This window comes from Heliconius melpomene, chromosome 20 (genome assembly GCF_056956725.1).
Source record: "Heliconius melpomene rosina isolate 202511_hmr_F chromosome 20, ASM5695672v1, whole genome shotgun sequence".
Lineage (NCBI taxonomy): Eukaryota > Metazoa > Arthropoda > Insecta > Lepidoptera > Nymphalidae > Heliconius > Heliconius melpomene.
This window is the reverse complement of record NC_140408.1, coordinates 12,788,592-12,812,602: the sequence shown is the minus strand read 5'-3', so window position 1 is coordinate 12,812,602 and position 24,011 is coordinate 12,788,592. Positions and strand designations below refer to the sequence as shown.

Genomic DNA, 24,011 nt, shown 5'->3' with positions numbered 1-24,011 from the left:
TAAAAAACTCCCTATTCTCATTGACTTTGCTAATGTAAGATGCTAATATGTTTGAACTACCATATTTTTTTTTTTCTTTAATTCATTATTGACAAGTTAATATCGCTTATTTTTTGTTTAAATTTATAGGTACCCACTCTAAAATGACACATAATTTTAATTAGCCTTATAATTAGATAATACATATTCTTCTAACACTATTATCGATTTCATTTCCATATATTAAAAAAAATATCGATTCTATTATAAAATATCATTGTTATAAAAATACATAAACATATCTATTTGTAATTATTGTTGTAATTATAATAATAAGTAGTTTTAATAATTATTGTTATAATTATTGGGGTTTTTGTGAAGCTTTGATAAGTGATGCAGATGTAACTTGATGTTTTTTTTTCAGCTTGACGTTGTATTCCTCATATAGCAGTGTAGGCTGAGGGAACCTATTGTTACTCCACCATAACCACCGAATTTTCGAGGAGCTCAACGCCGCGCTTTTGCTTTGGTACCAGACAGAAGAAATGAAATATTGGTTAATGTTGTCACATATCGGGTAGAGAAAAGGGTATTTTGTCCCTGAGAAATCACAAGCACTAAGTAGTAGTTGCTTGAGAGGCTTGTCGTCGGCGGCAACCGAAGCGTACGACTCGATTCTTCGCTCGAAGAAATGGTTCTTCGCTCTGATCTGATCCTTCATTTCTTCGCTCTGAGCTCTGGTTTAACGACACAGCGCAGCATTGTCCACTCAATACACAAACGGAGTATCTATGTCTCGGAAAATGGGGTCTTAATTCTTAGCTTTTTCTACCTACCCTGCTGCGCGAGATACAGCGTGGACGTAAAGTAGTCTATATCTAGATACTTCCCGACAAAACAACAGCGAGAGACAAATCGTGGCGTCTGGTTCCGCCATTTAAAACGCATGGTCTTTCATTGGAATGGAATGTATAAAAGAAAATCAAATTACCAGAAGTTTGCTGTAAAGATTATGAAGCATGGAAGACAAATAAAAATATTAAGTAGTCAACTAATTGAAGGTTTTTTGCACTTTACGTAAAATATGTAATAATAAAAATAACACAAAAACATCTTTGTAAATGTAAATAACAACTAATGAATGTTGATAAAAAATACATTTACAAGTGATGCAAAAAAAATACATCTGTTGGAGAAGACCTGTCCGAAACAGCACAGATTCCTCTCTATGAAGAGGAACCTCTTCTCTTCTAATTGATATTCAATAATATAAAGTTTATAGAAATAAACTTTATATTTCTTTCCCTCTCTTCTCTCTCTTTATCTCTCTTTCTTTCAATAACAATATTGATAATAAAAGCACCAATGGATATATGAAGTCTATAAAGTCTCTTTGTTTTAGTCATTTGTTATCAAAATTATAATTATATATTTAATCATTATGCCAATATTTATATACTAATTAATTTCGAGTTTACACGAGTTCAATATCTGCCCGAGGTAAAGTGTGTAATTTATTTTAAAGTTTTAATTTAGATACTTATGAATCATTTCGATTTCGCTCGTTAGACTACACGACAATGGCTCTTTCTTTTTGTTTAGATATTCTCTGCTTTTCTCTAACAGTATGTCTTTTACACAAACCAGAAGGTTTTAGGAAATTAAAATAATCACTTCCCTCGAATGGGAATTAAACCCACAACCGTCAGTTGCAGTTCCAGTAAGCCCCGACGCCTTCTTAAATTGCTCTATTAATAATAACCACAATAGAATTAAATGCGTAGTTGAAAGATCTAAATGTAGGTACATCAGCGGATAGCAACAATATTTTGTAATGTACTATGTATTTACATTACATTACATACATACTATAAGATATCATTAAATTAAATAAAATATAATTATTATTATTATTTATATTTAAAAGCTTGACCTTTTGTCCCTGGTCAGAGAGAAGGTCTCTTCATATCTTTCTCGCCTCGTCCACTGTCATCAACCCGCACATACCCGCCCTCCTCGTAGCGTCCTCATGCTGTTTACGTGACCTTTCTTTCTCTGTCGATCACCATCGATACTGTGTTCTCAACATACAACGCATAGTAAATTATTTTATTTATTATAAATTATTGATTTGTTTTGTTAACTTTTAATTAATTTCATGTGAATTTACAAACTTAATTTTGTCCTATGCATGCACAGTTCAAGAATTTATATATTACACAATTATTACCCTACAAACTACAACATTAAGTTTAAGCAGGCGAAGCCACGTTTGGGTCGCTAGTAATATATATATTAATCATTTGTTAAAATATTAAATTATATTATATTACAAAAATATTGTATTCTACAAATTCTTAAAGATATTGAATCTTTAAGAATTTGTAGAATACAATATTTTTTTAGCTTCACACTGTATGCCGCACATAGCAGGTTAGAAAGAGGGAATATGGGATAATGGGAACCTAATATTAAGTCCAAGTCATTCCCCATTAAGACACTTCTTTTTTCCACTTTCCGCCGAGGCATTGCGTGTTGAGGAACCTCAACATCGCACGTTACCAGAGCGAGGAAATGGAAATAATAAATACTCTATTCCCTCAAGTGGGAATGGAGCACACAATCGTGGTATTTACAGTCGCACGCATGTGCCTCTGCGCCATGACGGCCTGGAACCTCGAATATCTAAATTACTGAGAATATTCATTATTTAAGTACTTGTTATATCTATATACGTTTACCGGATCATGTCGAGAAAAATGAGATAACCTTGTGATAAAACACTCCATTCCTTATTTCCTTATAATAATACGCATTAAGTACGTGACGAAAGTTGTCGCCGAATTTTGTTAAAATCGATTCGGGAATCTAAACTACAACCATCAAGCACAGGAATCGAAAGTCGCCATAATATATTTTAATACGTTTCATTTTAATAAAAATATGATGAAAAATGGATTTAATTATTACATTACACTAGAAACATTCAAATTTTATATCTGTGCGGAGTTTTTTTGCTATAATAACAGCAAATGCAATAAACCAGGGTTAGGTCAAGGGAACTGTCTGCAATAGTTTATATTTATGAATTAATTTTTTTTTTTTTTAAGAGCAACCTTTTCAATTTATTATATCACTTTTTGATTACATATGACGACATGGTGGCTAAAAAAACTATTTTTTTTCACTTCCACGGTAGGCGGAAGAAATCTAAGGTTAAGAAACACTGTTCCTCCCGTATCGTCCAAATTTCAAGACATTGCATAACAGTGGCAGAAGGCAACGTCCCGCTTTATCTTCTTACCAGAGTGGGGAAATGATTATAATTCATTCACCTGGTTCCGAACCTGAACCTGACCTGAACCGAACCCACTACCGTCAGATTTACAATCAGACGAAGTGCCGCTCTGTATATTATTTTGTTGATGTGTACAAAATAAATTTTATAAAAATTTACTATTTCTAAGAAATATCAATTCACAAGGACCGTAAGTGCCAAAAAACATAGATTACAATATATGTATATTGCATGGGCGCATATGAGCGAGTCTGACATGGACTTAAGTATAAAAAAATTAATCTAAATAGGTGGACTTTCATAATGGAAAGAGGAGGAAGTACATCGATTTCTCATGCCCAAAATCTATTTCTTATCTAGTTAGAGACTCAGAATAAATAGATTTAAGGGCTTTTCTTATCAGAAAATTTGAAATATTATACAATCCAGTGTTAAAAGCACAGAACAAAACGATTAAATCATATGGAATACTACGAATAGAAGATAATATTACTATGACGAAGACCTGCCTATGAACTACAAATAGGACACAAGGGCCATCTTCGGGATCAGATTAATTTATTTCTCAATTTTGAAAAATATGCAGATTTTTATGTCTTTTCATACAAGGGACAAAAATGAGGGCAGAGTAACTAAGGGTTTTGAGTGCCAAAAAAATGCTTTGAAAATTATGAAATCGAGCTCAAAAGAAAAAAATCCGTTGATTCTATATAATGTATTTAACTCAATATCGCAAAAAATGGCGTTAATGAGATTGCCATTATCATCTTATGATTGTCCCAATTAACCCTTCAACTACCGATATATATCTTTTTTTATTACCAATAATTATTACAGTGCACACAAAGTATGCATATTTTCCAGGCAGTTTTTTATTTCTTTTGTTTAACTAATTTACATATTTAGGACTAATGAAATAATTTCTCAATGAATGAAGAGCGCTCTCATCTAGTTGATCCCGAAGAAAGGTGATGTTTCTAATCCAAAAAAATTAAGGCCTAGCGCTGTCACCTACCTGCTCTCTGAAGTAATGGAGAGAATAATAGATAGCCAGCTCTTAATTTGTTTGGAGGATTACTGATTGATCAATGACCATGAATATGGCTTCCGTCATGGTCGGGCATCTGTTGATCTTCTAGTTTACCTAATCCTCCGTTAGGTTGCGGATATTGAAAGCAAGGGCGCTCCTTGCAAAACTAGGAGCTTACGGACTTGCTGAGAATTTATTCAAGTAGATCACCAGCTTTTCCATTGAACGCAGCATCAATGACACTGTCTGTCTGACTCTGCCCATGGACCCTGGTGTGCCCTACGCTGTTTCTTCTGTACATTCTAATAATCTTTACCAACCTAAATTAATTAATTTTGAGATTGACGATTAGTGTCTGCGTGATTCGAGAACGAACTAACAGACAGACAGACAGATAAAAATTGCTGGGGTAAAAATATAAATTTCAAATTTTATAATAATCGGTGCCGATTTCTTTTTTTCATACAAACTTTGAACCCCTATTTCACCCCTTTAGGGTTAAAATTTTTTAAAATCCCTTCTTAGTGGATGTCCAGATTACGAAAGTAAACATCTGTCCAAATTTCACGTTTTTACCATCAGCGGTTACGGCTGTGCGCGCGTCTTACCTCAGTCAGTGAGGACAAATCCTTTTATTATCGATAGATAACGGACCTAATTGCATTTTATTATAGATATGTGTAGGTGGGATTTTCAGAGGATTTTATACGGGCTGAAACTCTCATTAAATGTAATAAGAGTTTCAGCCCGTTTAAAATCCTCTGATAAGTTTAATGCTCTGGTTCGGTCAATCTTGGACTATTGCAGTGGCGTAGCTAGGGGGGTGCGAGCGGGGCGGTCGCACCGGGCATCAAAAGGAAAAGGGCATCAAAGTCGACGATCAGTGTGTTTTTTCTTTGTTTTTTAGACCTTATACCATTTTAAAGGGCATCAAGTCCTCTAAGCCGCACTGGGCATCAAAAGGTATCAAAGTTGACGATTACTTTGTTTTTTTTTTTTTTTAGAACTCATCAAGAGAAAAGGGGCATGAAAGTCGAGAACTCATCGTTGACGATCTTTTTTTTTTTTTTAGAACTCATCAACAGGAATGGGGCATCAAATCCCCAAGCCGCACGGGGCAGCAAATACCCTAGCTACGCCACTGGACTATTGTTCCACATGTTGGAATCCTCAATATAAAGCTTATACCAGAAGAATTGAATATTTATATAACAAGTTCCTTCGTCACTTAAAACAGAGACATTCTAACGCAGAACCTCTAATTAAGATTTTAAAAGATACGTATATCTCTGGAGAAGCGCCGTGATCTCAAAGAACAAGTGTTTTTGTATAAGCTGGTAAACAATATGATCGATTCCCCCCTTCTCGTGAGTGAACTAATCTTCGCGTGTCATAGATTTGGTGCACGTAATAAACCTTTGTTTGCAATTCCTAAATTATGCCTCTAATAGGTAACTTTGTGTCACGTGCGTGCAAATATTTTAATTTTAAGCATAATGACTTAGATATATTCAATTTAAAATTCAATAATTCCAAGGGCTGTTTAAAGAAACATTTATGGAATTGTATTTTGTTTTTGTACTTGGTTAGGTGTTGATATTTTTAGGAGTAGAGAGATTTGTAGGAGTTTGTATCTTTTTGTCCCGAACGGAAGTTTTCCACTTTTTGTTTTTTGTATGTATGTACATAAATTGTACATAAATTGTGATTTATGAGTAAGTGCTTGTGGAAACTTGATTGGTATATGTAACATTTTTGTGTGTTATTAGAATATTTACTGTATGTTTCCCTTAGAAATAAATAAATATAGAATAGAATATAGTATATGTAATGATTTTATATAAATAGTTTTTATATTTACGATAATTTGTTATAGAAAAATGTAAATCAACCTCTTTGTTTAATAGAAAGATATATTTGAAAATTTATACATAGAACTAGCGCGACGCTTGATGTGTTGAAAATTCTGATGCGCATTATTAGATTTGGAGCTGAAGAGGAAAGTGGTCCTCTAGAATAAAATATTGTATTATAATTTAAGATATACATTTTACAAGCCTAATGGTATCTAGCCCTGGAAGAAGTATAAGTTCTGTAAAAGTCCTGTGATATAAATTGTACAAGCCTAATTGTATCTAGCCCTGGAAGAAGTATAAGTTCTGTAAAAGTCCTGTGATATAAATTGTACAAGTCTAATGGAATTTAGCCCTGGAAGAAATATAAGTTCTGTAAAAGCCTCGAGGTGTTTGATTTCTTTACAGTCAGAAGTGGTCCAGATTCCGCCCCAAAGTGAGGTACGTACAACAAAAACATGGAAATCAAGTTTTCCACTGCTAGCTTTTGTAGATATTATTGATCGGAGAGCTTTTGATTGAAAATTTAGTCACTTTAAGAGTTATTATGCATTTTATTAGAATAGTATGAAGATAAAGTATATTTTATAGAATAGTGTGATGATGAAGTATATTTTATAGAATAGTGTGATGATGAAGTATATTTTATTAGAATAGTACGAAGATAAAGTATATTTTATAGAATACTATGAAGATTAAGTGTAATTTATAAAATAGTATGAAGATTAAGTATATTTTATAGAATAGTATAAAGATTGATACACGGCTAAGGATGCCGTAGATGAATTAGTGGTCAGCGTGCCACAGAAGAATGGTTAGAATACCATAGATGAATTAGTGGTCAGCGTGCCACAGAAGAATGGTTAGAATACCATAGATGAATTAGTGGTCAGCGTGCCACAGAAGAATGGTTAGAATACCATAGATGAATTATCGGTCAGCGTGCCGAAGATTGATGATTGATATTATGTATTTAGAGTAAGAGCCTGCTTGCTCGAGGCTGGTGGTGGCCTCGGTATGTCGGGCGTAGTAGTAAAGTAAAACATTAAGTAAGCGCCTGCTCGTGACTGATGATTGCGGCAGTCAGGCATAGTGTGTAGTAGTCTTTTTAAGTAATGTAAGCTTAAATTATTATGTTTGTTTATTAATATTGATTATTTTAGTATTTTTTTTTTTTCTTCTGATTGATTCTGATTTATTTATTGACATTTTGACGATCCATTTTAAATATTTTTTGAATGACATTTAAAAGAGAGTGCTTTTGAATTGATAATTTATAAATACATCAATTAATTTGTTAAGATTATTAGTTTTTAATGACATTTGTTGCATTAATTTGAGGGAAATGGAGTCGGATGCTGAGACGCACCCTAGAGGAACCACCCAGTGGAATGATGGCAATGACAAACAAAAAAAAAGGAATTTATCGAAAATGCAAAACTTCGAGATCTTCGCGGCCGTAGGAGTGATTTACATCTTCTGATGAGCGGTTCATCTGATGTGATAAAGCGCTTCGGTGACATAAAGACAAGCAAAGGAACTTTTTACTGGGATACAAAGGCAATGTTTAGATTTATAAATTTCTGTGTAATAGATAAGAATTAAAGTTAAACTTTAGTTACTGGTATTATAAAAGTTAATAGATCACATTTAAATGTAATTCCGCAGTTTGTGGGACATATAGAAAATTGGCTTACATAAGTAAATGAGTGTATAAATTTTGCTCGTTTGTTTATAATGGGTCTTGTGAGGAAATAATTCGTATCTACAAAAAGTTTAATAAAGTGCTTTGAGCGAAATTATGATCAGTTTCTCAAAGAAATGAAAGCTAATACTAGACAATAAAAAAATATACATCAATATTTCTGTAATAAATTACCCTTAGCTTTACTTTTAGATCTGGTTAAAACGAAAGAAAAAAGCTATTTTCTGTATTAGGATACTCGATAAACCTATTAGAAATGTAAAAAAAACCAGAAGATTTATTGATTTATCTCAGATATCATGCATTAAAAGTAGAAAGTTAGTCTCACTCGGGTATCGGGTCAGGATTAGGATCAGGATCAGGTACCGTCAGTGTCATAAATATCATAGGTCATAACAGTGTTAGTTTGGTCTGCTAGTTCAAAATTTTATATATTGAAAGATATATATTTTTATGTATCAATTATTGATAAAATTGATAGAAACACGATAACAAAGTCACAGCATTAGGTTCTGCCGCCAGTGTAGTACCACCTACAAGTTTCGACATTTTTTTTTATTTCCAGTAGAATTCATATATGTGATTTATATCGGGTTGGGGTGATTGGAATAAATTAATTAAATTTGTTTCTATGTACATAAGAGTTTATTAGCGTACACACGTTACAATTTTATTATTAGCATAATTACAATATGTACAGACGTTGCAAGTTATGTGTAAATTAGAGAAACGACAGTCACAATTAATTATTCATCTCACTTTGTTGTCTTTTAGCGTTATCCAGTCTGCTTTGATTTATAGCAATTATTATTTTCTTACGTTGGTTTTGTATTCACACGTATTCACTATTTTATTCTTTGTACGAGGCTGTCAATTAATTATAGACATCTGTCGGGGGTCATAAAAATGAAACGCTATGTTTAAAAAGGTAGTATATTGTCTTTATATATATTTTTCTCCAGTTCCAAAACATATTATTTAGTACAAAATGTATATTTATGTATTCTGCCATTTTCTTTATGGTAGCGAATTGAAACGCACATAGAGCGAGTGTCAATATCTGCATTTCTTAAGCTCATAAATTTAATAAACATGTAAACTAAGACTAGTAAACTTGTTAGTTTCTCTTCACCTCTCTTGGACCTCTGTCCAGGGGTTCACTTACCTTTTGAAAATTCATCTGATGACTAGGCAGGCGTTAGTGCTCTAGTTGTAGATGAGATTTTACTGCATTAAAATATGGCGTTCCGCGTTTGTTGCTTACCTTGTCTTAGTCAAATTTGTCACGAAGATAGATGTTTACTCTCTTACGAACTCGAAACTTTAACAATTGGTAGCTCGTAAAAGATCGCAATTTGTTTGCTGGTAACTGTAAATAATAATAACTGCTACGTACGTAGTTATTTAAACGCGATTTTGTTCCGTAGTGTATTTTCGTTCTGGGACCGCATCGTCAACGTAGACTTAGAAACAATGTTTATACGTTGAAAATTACATTTTTAGCCGATTCAATAAGTTATTTTGCAGCAATTTTGTCTAACAAACGTGCTTCATATTAACATAACGTTTTTATTCATAAACCAATTCTAGTCATTAAGCGTAAATGGGCAATAAAGATTTCTAAATTTATTTATAAAAATTAAAGTATCTCAAAATAAATATCTTTTAGGAAATTACTAGGGAAGTTACATAGGACTAAAAAAATAGTTTTTGTAGCATTGTGTGTGTATACGTTAAGAAATAATACGGAAAATTAATTTTTATTTATATAAATCATAGTTTTTAAAATTCGATTTAGCCTTCGAAATTACTCGTCCTTGATATATATATATATATATATATATATATATATATATATATATATATATATATATATATATATAGATATATATATATATATATATATATATATATATATATATATATATATATATATATATATATATATATATATATATATATATATTTATATTTTACCTAAATTCAGTAAATTTCAATTGCAAAAATTTGAGGAATTTTCGGAATCGGTTCTTTAACGAGTAAATTTTACAACGCAAAGAATATTTGATGGTTTAAATGACTTTTATGTAAATATAGTTCAACAGATGATCGTTTCGAATATTTCAGCCGCAGCCAACTCTCCTTGCATGTCGTTCCGTGGCATGGTTAGGGATTGCTGTGTTTAGGTCGGTCTTGAATAGTTCAGGGAACATGTTGTTCTACTTAATTAAAATTGGAATTCTCATATTGGATGATTTTAAAATAAAAAAATAACTTTGTAAAATCGTTATAGTGTTTCTCATGAGGTTATTCTTTACATTACATAAGAATTTATTTACTACTAGTGGGCCCGTCCGGGGCTACGCCCGCCTAAAATAGAAATATTAATAAAGGAATTGAAAACTAAAGATTCAGTCAGTTCAGTAAAACAGTTGTATAAAATAACTGTTACGGCAATTAGCAAATTTGTCGAACTAAATACTTTAAATTTTTTGTTTATGAACCGATTGTAATAAAATAAACCCTATATGTTTTCGGGAGCTTGCCAGAACCCAATAGTGAAAACCGCATTTAAATCGGTTAAGTCGATTCTGAGATAACAAACGCACAGACAGACGGACAAATAAATAAAAATTTAAAAATAGTTGTTTTGGGTTCTATTAGGTTAATAACATTTTTTTTTTTAAAAATATTTTTCAAGTAAAGACCGAACCTCTTACGATTTTATTATGAGTATGTATGTGAAGTAATTGTTATAACTCAACTGCAAAATTGTTATTATATATATTTATTTTTGATGATGCCAATAGCTCGACGCTGTATTCCTATCGAATGTAACGTTCTCAATCCAAACATTATATTAGCCCAGCTAGATGCACACTACTTGGCTCTGTAATATCGTTGATCCTTTTACTTTTCTGAACGTACTGTTATGGATTTTTTTACATACTTATCAACATATATCTATTGTGTTAATTAAAATTGCTTAATAATATTTCCTAGGTATCCTTATACCTAGACCTAGACCTAGACATATTTAAGTTTTTGTATCCTTTTCTTTACAAATTAACGTGACCGTATTTATATATATTTGTTGACATTAGAAATTATATTTTTTTATAATTAATAATTCTATACAATATAATAGGATATATTACGTATGTGTATAAGGATATAAAGCAGCGGTAGGCTACCGATTGACATACACTTCCGAGTGCACCTTAAGGTAGCCTGGCAGAGATCGCTTACAGCGATAAGGCCGCCTGCTGTGCATTTTCTTATGTGAAGCATTTTCTTTTACTACTCTTTATTTGATGATGGACAAAGTATTTCGTAGGATATTTGTAATTTTAGCGGAGTTTCAAATATAAATACGCTATCCTTATTATTTTATATATTTAAGAGTGAAATTAAAGTTCAATAACGGAAGTGACAGATAATAATAGGTAACAGCAAGAAATAAACTTTAAATAGTATGTACGTAAAGAGTGCAATATACGTAGAGATAAACAAACATGTAGCCAGAACATAAGATTAGAACATTAGAACATAATATTTAAATTTGTGTGTATGATTATTGATGTTACTTTAAGTTGAAACTAAACTTTATACTACATATTTCTTTACTTGCTCAACTTTTATTACTAAAAATGTTTAAAGTGTTCATAATCTCAGGATATGCGTACAGACAAACGCAAGGACACATAAACCGACAAAACCGACAGACAACATTTTAACAAAACATGTTTTATTTATTGATAGATTTTCTCGTATTTCTTCCACACAGCGATAAGTTACAATTTCGTTATATGTACATAATATGGTTAAACTTCTGAGAGAACTCCAAAAGTCTTCTGGTCTCAAAAGTAATTATTTTTTGTAAATTATATGTTCTATCTAGTATCTATTGCGCATTTGGTTATAATATGATTGTACTAGCTCAAGACGCAATGATTTAATTAGTTGTATATTTGTTGAAACTAGTGATGTCAAGTAGGCTGCGGCAATATCAATACATATATTATTTGTAATCGACCGAATGTAATGAGTTTATAATAATACATGGTTGATTTTAACTGTTTTTGTGAGTAGTCGTGCATCGGGAGATTGCACGAAGTCGGATGGCCGAATGTAATGATTTTATATAAATAGTTTTTATATTTACGATAATTTGTTATAGAAAAATGTAAATCAACCTCTTTGTTTAATAGAAAGATATATTTGAAAATTTATACATAGAACTAGCGCGACGCTTGATGTGTTGAAAATTCTGATGCGCATTATTAGATTTGGAGCTGAAGAGGAAAGTGGTCCTCTAGAATAAAATATTGTATTATAATTTAAGATATACATTTTACAAGCCTAATGGTATCTAGCCCTGGAAGAAGTATAAGTTCTGTAAAAGTCCTGTGATATAAATTGTACAAGCCTAATTGTATCTAGCCCTGGAAGAAGTATAAGTTCTGTAAAAGTCCTGTGATATAAATTGTACAAGTCTAATGGAATTTAGCCCTGGAAGAAATATAAGTTCTGTAAAAGCCTCGAGGTGTTTGATTTCTTTACATATATAGCTGATAGATGTTATCTATTTACTCCAAAAAGGGTCAGGTGTCCAATTTTGAAAAATATCCCGCTTCAATATTCTTGCCGGCTCTTCTCAGCAGAACTGCCTTCCGAACCGGTGGTAGCTTTTTGTTCATATGTTCATTCGACGATTCACAAGTGCGTAAAATAAGTTTATATTTTGAATTTAAATTTTAAATTCCTGTCTTGAGTAGCGTTTGCGTCCTCAAAAGATGGCAAATGCAAATTTTGCATCTTTTTAGGACTAGCACTTGTAGTTACTATCAACCCGAAAACAACCTTCTTCGCTCTGGTATAGAGGCAAAGCGCGGCGTTTATTTCCACCACTCAACACGCAGTGCCTCCAGAATACTGCGGGGAACGGAGTGTCTTAACACTCTACCTACCCTGCTGCATGCGGGATACAGCGAGAAGCTTAACTCAAATGTTTTTTATTTTAATATTTGTATTAATATCTTAGATGCGGTCGTGGCGTAGGGGCACAAGCGAGTGGTTGTAAGCGCGACGGTTGTGGGTTCGATAGCCGCTTGAGGAAATTAATTGTTTAATATTTCATTTTCTCGCTCTGGTATCAAGGCAAAGCACGTCTTTGAGTTCCACCACTCAACCAGCAATTTTAAAGATTTCGGCGGAAATTAAGTGTTATTTCAGCTATAAATTTAAGATATTACATAATTAACCTAAATTTTGAAAAATTCTATCACCAAATGGTAAAAAGCTAACCGAATTAAAAAGGGTATGGTATATAGCTGTCATTGAAATGTATGTTATTACCTACTTAAGTATGTTGCACCTACTTAATTTATTGATAAAAGAAACTATTAATAAAAGTGAGAAAAGAAAGACCAATAATCTAAACGTAATTGTGATAATATTTTTCGTGCGACATTGCTACTTTGAAGTTACAATTAATAATTTATTATAAAATTATCGTTCTTACTCGAGGCCAAGATGAATGAGTTCGCATTCAGTTTCGCAACAGAATCACAACATAACCGCGGTAAAGCGCGCGCGTTTTGACATTTCGATTTTTTAAAAAATATATTTCTTAATATAAAAAAATTAATGTATTCATTCTGCCATTGCATTTTTTTTAATGTAGTCTGTCTTTTTAAATTAAATACTTATTTGTGTGTGTTTTAGTTTTTGTTATAAATATTTGTGGTGAGTATTTTTTTTTATTTTACTTTCTTATTATTTTTTATTTATATCAGAAAAAATATAATAATTACTTATAATAGTTTGTTATTGGTTATGTTACTGATTTATTATAATTAACTCATTACAATTTGTAAAAAATCTATTTATTATTTAATTCAATAAAAAATTATATACATTTTTACTAATTAAATATATAAAAAAAATGTTTAAGCTTAAAATAAAACATAGTACATTACATTTTAAGGTATAAATTAAGTATTTACGCGAACTAACTTAAGGGAATGGCCTTTTATAGTGAATGTAGTTGATTGACCCATAGTTCATGGCACACACCTGCATAGGACTAATACAAAATAGAAATAAATTCAAATTTTGTATTATTAAAAAAAGGAAAATAAAATTAGAAAGGATAGTTTACAATGATAAATTCATGTATAAAAAATTAAAATCAAAATATTTTAGGCAGAGGAAATCTAATGTTAAGTCACGGTCAGTGTGTCGAGTATTGGAACTCAACGCCACGCTTGGTCTTGTTATCAGCAGAGACAATAAATTATAAATAATAATAGATTTAATTAGTTTTTTTCGTTATAATCGATGGTGTGAATGAAAATCCTGTCAAGGATTTATTTGCTTATTATAATTTATAAACAGCGCTCTCTGGTCATAAAGTGAAATTGCTACTTATCTTTATTTCTTACAAGTCGCATGTTCTTCCTTTTATCCTGTACTATACTAGAATGTGTAACTAACTTTATATTGAGAATGTCGTCGCGCAAAATCCATTTCCTCCATTCGGAGGAATGAAAGATAGTGGCGAATCTCAACGCCGCGCTTTGCCTCGTCGCCAGAGCGAAGAAATGAAAATATTAAATATTTCATCCGCTCGAGTGGGAATCGAACCCACAGTCCTCGCGTTTACAATCCCAAGCTTATGCCAATGCGTAACGACGACCTTATGAATGTTTTTAGGTACCTATATTTGTTTTAATCTGCAATATTAATTAATTATTAATAATTAAACAAATAATCTATAGGTCCTTCCATTGCGTATCTTCAAGATTCAGGTTAATATTATGCATATACTTTTAAGCTTTATAATTTTTTAAATAAGCGTCGGACGTGACAAATGTGAGTTCGATATTCCTCCACTCAGCTACAAAAAGCAGGTAAAGGAGTGTCGTCACACTAGGTTCCTTCTACCTACCCTACCATACAAGGAACGGAACGAAGCGTGAAGTGAATAAGACACAAAATAAACAAAAAAAAATACATAGGTAATCATAGTTATGTTAGTTTCGGTATGAATTACATTACTTAATATAAAATTAAATAAAAAATATAATTAAAGTAACGTAAATATGAGGGATTATAAAATTTAACTATAATATCTATGTACATATCTATATAAAAAAAATGTTATTATATAAAATATTATTTGAGGCCAGTCGTGACGCACGGGCACTAGTGGGTTTGATTCCCACTCCACGAAATGAAATATTTAATATTTTCATTTCCTCACCTCGCTTCGACGGAAAGTGGAAACGGAAGTGTCTCAATAGGATCGAAGTGTCTCAACAGTTTCCAGGTCCCCTCTGCCTACCCTGCTAAATGTGGGATACAGCGTGAAGCTAAAAAAATAGAAGGAACCGTCAAGATACTCCGTTCCTTACGCACAGCAGAACTTTCGAGGAACTCAACGCCATGTTTTTGGCTTGTTATTTGGTAACGAGAAAATGAAAATCTATATGTATAAGTAGATACTTAAAATAAAATCATAATTGATCGGTTTTTCTACTCGTACATAGAAATATAGAACCCAAAATAATGATTTTTAAAATGTCTGTCTGTACGTTTTTTTACGTTAATCTTATAAACGGCTTTTACGTTTTAAATGCAGTTTTCGGTATTCTCTTGAATTCTAATGATTGTAATAAAACAAGCTAAGATGTTAAGGGAAGTTTGCCAGAATCCAATAGTGAAAACTACTTTTAAAGAAATTAGTGAGAAAATCATTGTTTTGGGTAGTCACAATGATTATTGGAATGGAATGCCGAAATTAAAAAATATAAGGAACGTATCTATATTCTATAGCTCGCTTGTCTATAAAACTTGGACGATATCCAAGAGCCATTGTTTCGAATCCTGCTATGTCAATTTTTTTACGAATTCCATAATAGGTACTCAAAGACTGCATGCTAAGTGAAGAAAAATTATAAATTAAAAATATCTTTATCTTTTTAAGGCCACTGCGGCACAGTGGTATAGGGTTCAACTCTCTTGGGGGAATAAATTGTTTTAATTTTTTGCTCAGTAAGACAATGTGCGGCATTCAACTTACAATGTCTCGAAAATTATGCGGTGCGTGGGGAACGGAGTGTCTAAAAACTAGAGACATCGTGTGTCATGTTGCGGTACTCTACACTACACTTTATCAAGGCAATATATAAATTTAATTATTTTGAAATTTTATTTATTGTTTTCGTCAGCGGCTTAAGTCAATCCATCATATTAAAAAATAATAATATTTATTTATATCTTTATCAGTATTATTATTAATATTTAATCTTCTTAATGTCTGAATAAACATAAGCAACATTGTTACCTACACCAAAGGTAATGAACTCGGCAATATGAGTTTGTGTGTTTTGTTAAAAGTTCAATACTTAAGATATGTGTTGTGTTGAGCAATGATAGTATTGGAATTTAGTCAATTAAGTTAATCATTTAATGAGAAAAATTTCCTAATGATTTCAAATCCAACGTACTTTTGTATAGAATATTCTTTTAAAGCACTTTTTATATGTTTGTTAAGATAATTTAAATTATTGAAATAAAAGGCAAAATGTGAATTTGCAATGTTAATGATTGAAATGTAAAATCTGTACCAATTTGAATTAAAAAGTATGAATTTGAGGTTTAAAAGGTGTATAATCATTAACTTGATGTAAAGAAATATTAATTTGGAGTGTAAGCTAGTGAATTTGGTGCGTAAAAATACCAATTAGGAGTGAAAAACCTATATACGAACATAAACCTGTAGTGGTGCTGTGCCAAATGCGTGTGGCTGTAGACGCAACGGTTGTAGGTTCAATTCAAATTCAGGGCAATGAAATATTTTCATAAAGGGGAATGAAATATTTCCTAGCTTTGATACCAAGGCAAAGCGAGGCGTTGAATTTTGCCACTCAACACGCAATGTGTCGAAAATTTGGTGGAAAGTGGGGAACATAGTGTCTTAACACTAGATTCCCCCTGCCTACCCTGATATGTGCGGGATACATTGTGAAACTAAAAAAATATACCAACATGAAATTTATCAATATATATTATATATTATATTGTATATTATTATGTATTAGTACATTATATTACTTTATATATTGTACTATTTTATAAATATTTTTGTATTAAGTTTATGTATTAGAATGTTTATTTGCACCACCAACTATTTATTTTAAATTTAATGTCTCCTAACCTCAAGGTGGTCTGGAAGAAATCGCTAATTAGCGATAAGACCGCCTTTGTACTTCACACAACAACTTATATGCACACGTTATGTGCATATAACTACTAGATGTAATTTGTAACTTTGTTTTCTTTCTGTTGGCGTACAATAAAGTATAAATAAAAATTAATTTAAATCCACTACCATCGCATTTAATCATCCACATCTCAATTACGTGACGACAGTGTCAAGCTAAACTTTCATATATTTAAAAATAAATAAATAAACATATAATATGGACAGTATAATTTATTGCCTTTTAAATATATTGATGGATGAATCTTTAATCGCAGTGAATGGCTCAAGGACCGTTGGTTAACGAAATAGTTTCATTATAACACACATTTACATACAATAACGTGAAGTAATTACAGTGCATTAGATGATGTCGAAATTATATCAAAATTTTAATATCTTTTTTATGAGGTTATTTATATATTTGGAGCGAATTCGGAATACACATGTTTTAGTCTAAAATTAAAAAAAAAATATATAGCAGAATAGTCAAAAGAGATTTTGTTAAGACATTCCTTTCTCGCACTGCCCAATTTTCGAGACTGCGATTTGTGAGACATTGTGATTGAATCCTTTTCAAGTGTCACATTTCGTCTAAATTTCGTCCAAATCGGACATCGTGTGTTGAGTAACGTAACCAAACGCCGCTTTTTATCTATCACAATAGCAAATAGCAAAAAGCTAATATTTAAAAAATCCAACACCAACTGGTTAAGTTTTGGCGTTGATTATTTTTTTTCATATAAGAATTATTATTTTTAATAAAAAAAATTAAATCAGCTTCACGCTGTATCCCCCCCACAGCAGGGTAGGCAAGAGGGTACCTAGTGCTAAGACACACCGTTACCCACTTTCTGCCGAATTCTGGAGGCATTGCGTGTTGAGTGGCAGAACTCAACGCCGCGCTTTGCCTCGACACCAGAGCGAAGAAATAGAAATATAAACGTAAATAAATATTTCACTTTCTCCAGTGGGATCGAACCCAATACCGTCGCGTTACAGTCACACTCTTGTGCTGCTGCGCTACGACGGCCTCAATTATTTTTAGTGTTTAGCCAATTAAGTATGTATTGAGAAAGGCATATTAATAAAATCATTAGTAAAACGATCACGTAAATAACAGTGAAGAATTCTACCAAAATCCCCATAATTTATATTTATAATTTATGGTAGATATTAGAAATATATTTGACAAATTATGTGTTTATTTAGGGTTCTATATACCAGCAGGCGAAAGAACAAAACGGAACCCTTACAAGGTCACTTTTTTTCCGTCTTTTCGTCTGTCTGTAAGTCTTTCAAGATTTTTTAGAGGTTACAAGGAGGTATCTAATTGAAATTGATATGAAATATCCAGGTGTTCAGTCTCTTAGAGCACGAAAAAAAATTACGTTCTAAATCAACGCAATGCAATGCAAACAAGGGAGGAGATTCCTGTTCAACACAATCAAAAGATACGAGCATTTATCCATTATTTTTCCTGCATTTTGTATGAAATTCGAAATATTAGATTCTCTCTTGTTATTATTTTTTTTTACGCCACTCAAAACTAGGTTCCCTCTGCCTCTGCTAAGTGTACGGAATACAGCGTGAGGCGTTATTGATTTATTTACTTAATATTAAAGATTTGTGCGTGTGCGCATCGACGAACATACTAAATAATAAAATGGCCACAATCAACATAGGCGAGGCAACGAGAAAACACTAGTATTTTATAATTTATACATATCTATATTAATATTATCTTACCCCCGGGCCCTGAGTGATATTTGAATCCAGGATCGTCGTCTGACGCAAGTAGGATGACGATTGTTAAAGGCAATATAAATATTAATACCTTTTAACTACTTTTCATATTTAATATAAATATTAAAAGTAATTAAAAGAATCTTCTAGTGAACCACAACATGGCACATGGATGCGACTGGAAACGCGTTGTGAGTTCGATTCCCACTCGGGGGAATGAAATATTTAATATTTTCATTTATTCGCTCTCGTGACGAGGCGAAGGAGGCGTTGCCTTCATAGTTCGAAAAAATTAAGAATGTCTTAACATTAGGTTCCCAGGTTCCATCTGTCTACCGTGATATTTGCGGGATACCATTTGAAGCTAAAAAAGTGTACCTTACAGTCCACGACCAATTAACCCAGCCCTTTATTAATCGTACGTTAGTAATGTAGTACTAAGAATGATAGACTATTGGCTTTATCAATGATATATAATGACCTAAATGCTATATTGACCTTAATATTAAGACTAAGCATTTTGCTATTCACTAATGAGTCATCCCGACTTCGTCTGAGTCTTTTAAATTCGGTCTTACAAGCAGTTAGTAACTAACTACTAAGATATAAGGCCATTAAGTTGTGTTTGTGTTAAATATAGTCGAACATGGGGTTAGGAATAGAGGGCCGGTTGGTCAGTGCCCACCCCAGAATAGTCTTGCCCACCCTAGAAATTTTATTCATAAAAAAATCGAATCGAACTCGCACACCGAGGATTCCGTATCAATTTAGGGATTACATCCTGTACATATACTGTACAGTGTACATGTACAACTTATAAAAGTTGACAAACTTAAGTTTCCGGGCTAATTAAAGATTTTTTTTTATATATAAATTTTCATTTTTGTATTGTAAGTTTTCACTTCATGGTAAATTTCATAAGCTTTATTTCTGTGCTTCATGAGATCATGGACCTGAATATTTCATTTTAATTTCAACTTGATACCTCCACAGGATCTGGAGATAAATACTCCTGACAGACGAGGAACAAAGTGGTAAGGGTTACGTTTTTAACCTTTTGAGGTACGGAACCCTAAAAAGGAAACCTATTGTTATTTACTTGTTATCTGTCTGTCTGTTTGTCTGTCTATCAAGACAGAGGCCTTCAGAGTTTAACCTTAAACATTGTGGGTTGGATTCCTACTATAGAACAAGAACTACTGGAAACAAGACTAAGCGCAGCGTTGAGCTCCGCCAGTCAACACATAATGTCTCAGAAATGAAGCTGTGCGTGGTGAACTGCTATCACGTCATCGTGAAGCTATTTATTTATTTATGTTTCATTTATGTATAATAATGGTACACACAGAAACAAGGTCTTAACAAAAATCTAGACATTAGAAAATGTCGTTCCAGTTAAAAGGCATCTAGTATACAAGTTTGCGCAATTGAAATACAAGCAAAGGTTAGTTATAGATATGTACCCACGTGGCTCAGTGAATTTGGTTAAATATACTTGATGGTAGTACCTTCAAATCTTTACAATGTATTTTCTAAATAGTAAATGTAGAGCATGGAGATATCTCCACATATGACTCTAGAAATGCTTAAAGGTATATTAGAAATTAAATCATTTCAAAGCTCGAAAAATACTTATTTTAATCATATGTATAGAATATTTAAAAATAGCATTCTTACTTCCCAAATGATAATTATTTAATCCCAGAAAGTAGACAAATTGAAGCAATCAAAAATAAGCGTACAAAAATTTCGACGTAGCTTGATGAGAATATATGGCTTAGTGGTTAGGGCGCTTGGACGGTTTCCAAGAGGCATCGGGTTCAAATTCCACTACGTATCTTTAAGAGCATTTATCTCGAAATAAGGTGCCGCCTCGTAATCAAAACCTATAAGGTACTTACTTCCCGTGGACCTACAATTATGGCAAGAAGTTAGAACTTGCAGTAGAGAAAAAAATCCAAAATGTAAAAATTTGTAGATATTTCATGTCTCAATCTTAATTTTTTTTTTTATTTTTTATTTTTTTTTTTTTTTAAATAATTTAAATCATCGTAGGGCATTGCAAGGTGAATGGCGGAGTTCAACGCCGCGCTTTGCCTCGCCACCAGACCGAAGAAAATGAAATATTGTGGTATTGTGAGAAGTGCGTGTTTGCAGTCACACTTTGTGCCCTTGCTATTTTATAATATGTACTTATAATATATCCCAAAGTGATGTTTGGACTCATTCATCTTTCACTATAGAATAGTCACTTTATGTGGACAAACTACTTAGGTGAAAATGTTTTTTCTTTTCCTAAGTAATAAAAATAGCTATTATTATGTGTAGGTAGGTACATAATATGTTGATATGCAAACGTGATAAAATTATAATTATATATATATATATACATTATATTATATTATTTAAAGATTTAATAAAAAAATGATTTAATTATTCCTTCTGTTAATAATATATATATATTCATTGTGTTTTATTATTCTTTTTATATATTGTACGTTATACATGTATTATAAAAACTATGTAATTATATTTTTATATTTTTAGTTAAATTTTTTATACATAATAAATGTATATTTAAACAAAACATATTAAATAGCTACATATTCAATGAAAAAAACCAGACTAGTACAACAGACGTATAGAGTTTGTTAAAAACGTGTTACTGCAAACATACATTTTATTTTATTTCTCAAAATTACACTTTAATTTATTATTTTAAATCTTTTATCTAATTATTTAAAATAAAGGTGGTGAAAAACATGTTTTGAATCGATTTCTTCCTCTCTTTACCAAATAAGTAACTGACCAGAGAGTCGACGTCAATATTGCTTCTTATAATTTATTTTTTATTTACATAAATTCAATAAGTACTAGGTACAAGGAGGAGCAATTAGGATTGGCATAAATAAAACTCTAAAGTTACCCACTTAAGCCCGGCTTCTACCTCGCTAGTCCTTAAGTTACTCTTAGTAACTGCGTAAGAGTAAACTGCACACTTGTATTTTCACCACTATATAGGGCGGAAAGAACCGAGCAAGCAGAGAGAGAGTTGAAATGACGAGTTCATTCAGTTTTAGGGAGCGAAGCGAAGTAATTAAGAAATATAAAAGTCATTGTTGGCCAGCCGTGGCATTTTCGATGCCCACTCGAGAAAATTATTTTTTTTTATTTCATCGCTCTGGTGTCGAGTCGTGGCAAAACGCAGCGTTGAGTTCCGCCTATCAACACTGAATCCCTCCAGAATTCAGCGTGAAGTGGGGAAAGGAGTTTTTTTCAATTCGAGCTTTGAAGAAAATCACTCTCATCTCTTACTTCAAGGTGATATGAAAATCACGAGTTAAATTAAAGACGTCAAGTCGTAAATATAATAAGCTTGAACTTAGAGCATAGTAACGTTGTACTATGTTATGTAATGACACACAGACCACAAATAAAATATTTTTTTCTATATTTTTCTTTCGTTTCGTTTCTATTTTTCACGTCGTTCCCCACCTTAACTAAAAATCGTATCATGAATTCAAGGGGGCGAAACTGCAAATAAAAGCTTGTAAACAAATTACACACTGAACCTCGTGCAAAGATTGAGACATTTAAGAGAAATTATCAATTAATAAATAAGTATTGAAATAATGATTAAGTAAATCATATTAATTATATTTTTGATAAGAAATGGCTAAAACAAAGGGACATTGTAGAACTAAAATTGTTCATAATTAATGAATTAACTAATTACGTAAGTCTCGTGACGACTTAACACGTGTAGATGGATTGTCTGAGTTTCATTTGTTTCCCGCTAAAAAAAAGTAGTAGGTAACACGCTTTTTAGATGATGATAGGGTTAACCTTTAAGTATGGACGTCGGGTCTGACAGACCAGACAGTTCTACGAATTCTACAAATCGGCCACTTCTCGGTGACCTCCGCCACTGAGTCTCTCAGTACCTTTCGTGTTAATGAGAAAATGAATGTAGATAGCAGTGGTTGTGTCTCTGGGTTCAAAACACGTGAGTATTTAACTTTCTAAACGGGGCCTGGGTCTGTCAGACCCGACGTCCATGTTTCCCATACATGAATGACTTCAAAACGCCATATATTTTTATAATTATTACAAAATATACTTTAATATTTTAATTGTATTATTTGTATTCAAATGTTTTTATTGTTTTATATCATATATTATTTGGCATTGTTTGTTATATATTTTAGTAATATAAACATTATTTACCTAAAAAAGATTCATTTTTTTTAGTTTTTATGATAAAATGGAAAAAAATGATCGACCTAGCACGTCAGGGACAAAAATATCGGTACTTTATAATCAACATCGAACAAAAGAATTGGACGACGACATTTTATAAAGAAAATAGCACTTTATCAAATAAAAAGACGCGTTTCGTATACTAAACTACTCTAAGAATTGAGAATGACTTTGACTCGCGTTTCGCGATCTGATCTATCATTTATTGAACATGAAGCTAAAAAAATAGTTTTGGGATCTTGAAAAACATGTACACTTTGCCCCCAAAAGATATATAGAAAGACAACACATACTTATGTTGACTGCAATCGTCCTGTTTGCCTACAATGTTGAAAGCCATTGTGTATCGATGTTCAATAATACCTTATCTTGAGGTGTTGTCAAAATTTTTATTTTATAACATAAGATGTAATTTCTTTATTTTTTTTATTTGTTAGACTTTATATTTAGTTAAAAAAATATTTATTTTATTATCTGTCTTTTTTTTATAGTATTATTTTCTTAAGAGTCATCCCATGTGGCCAAAGACTGAAATTGTGACTTCAAGTTACTTAAATCGTTGTGATGCGTAAACTTTAATAAAAAGCGATTTTATTTATATTGATTTTGCTTGATTTGAGGCTAATTATGTAAATTAAAACATAAAATTGTCTTCTTCCTTTAAAAAGCAGCCGGAATATGACAAATAAATATACTGGTCTGACAGACCCGACGTCCATATGTATGTTATAAAAAAATCACGTCCATAGTTAAAGGTTAAGACCCCTTTCTCTACTCTCCGCGCTTAATCTGTGAATCATAGTCGTATATAAATTCTCCCGAGCGTACATATTTCTTCAAAGTCCTGCGGAAAAGTGGAATGCCATTTTAAA

The 24,011-nt window shown here is 32.0% G+C and overlaps 1 protein-coding gene across 1 annotated transcript in view; it reads left to right on the top strand.

The window, feature by feature from the left end:
• The first annotated feature begins 13,422 nt into the window (after window positions 1–13,422).
• LOC146528080 (lysosome membrane protein 2-like) overlaps window positions 13,423–24,011 on the top strand; it is a 32,294-nt gene continuing 21,705 nt past the window's right edge. Inside the window, exon 1 of the mRNA XM_085205144.1 lies at window positions 13,423–13,613. The gene's annotated coding sequence lies outside the window, so the exon portion shown is untranslated. The remainder of the gene's footprint in view (window positions 13,614–24,011) is intronic.